Consider the following 732-nt stretch of genomic DNA (forward strand, 5'->3'; position numbering starts at 1 on the left):
GTGACTCACTCGCAGCCCTCAGATCCCTTGCCAAGCAGAGCCTTCGGTCCTTTTTGTCCTGATCATTTCCTAGCAGATCATCCAGATTCTGTTTTTCAGCTGGAGCGTGTGCCGCCTCTTATCTTAGCAGTGCCGGTGGCTGAGGGCATGGGACGGACCCCACCACCACCGCAGCCTCGCAGAGGCGGTTCTGATGCTGCTCCCGGGTCTCTCCAGTGCGATACTCCTCCTTCCTGCCGTCCTGGCTCTCCTGAACAGCTCTGCAGACCAAACCTGAAGTTTCTCCAGCACAGAGCACACATGGTCCTGGTTAGGTGTGAGTCCTGCCAACACGGTCCGCTCTCCTGAACCCGCCAGCTCCCGCTGAAGCTGGTGATGAATCTCTTTTATAGTTACTGAAATGGGAAAGACAGATCACAGCTCAGCAGTGACACTTCTTCCCGCGGTGTGGTACTGCATGGCCCCGCTGTGGGACGCGCAAAGCGGCAGCAAGGCGCTGCCTGGCTGTGGTCTGGCTCAAAGCAGACTTTTGTACTGGTTAAATCAGCAATTTGTTTATCGCAGAAATTGCTGGTGTTTAATCGCTGCCGGCAAACATGTTCAGAAAACGGCGAGGGCTGAAACAGTGATTATTAAACTGAGTTCTGTGGGATCGTGCGGAGGGACTTGCAGATTCATTAAATGAGCTTTTTGATGGAAAACTTGATGAAGCCAGGAGTCAGGCATGCATGA

This window comes from Buceros rhinoceros, unplaced genomic scaffold, assembly GCF_000710305.1.
Source record: "Buceros rhinoceros silvestris isolate BGI_N320 unplaced genomic scaffold, ASM71030v1 scaffold3772, whole genome shotgun sequence".
NCBI lineage: Eukaryota > Metazoa > Chordata > Aves > Bucerotiformes > Bucerotidae > Buceros > Buceros rhinoceros.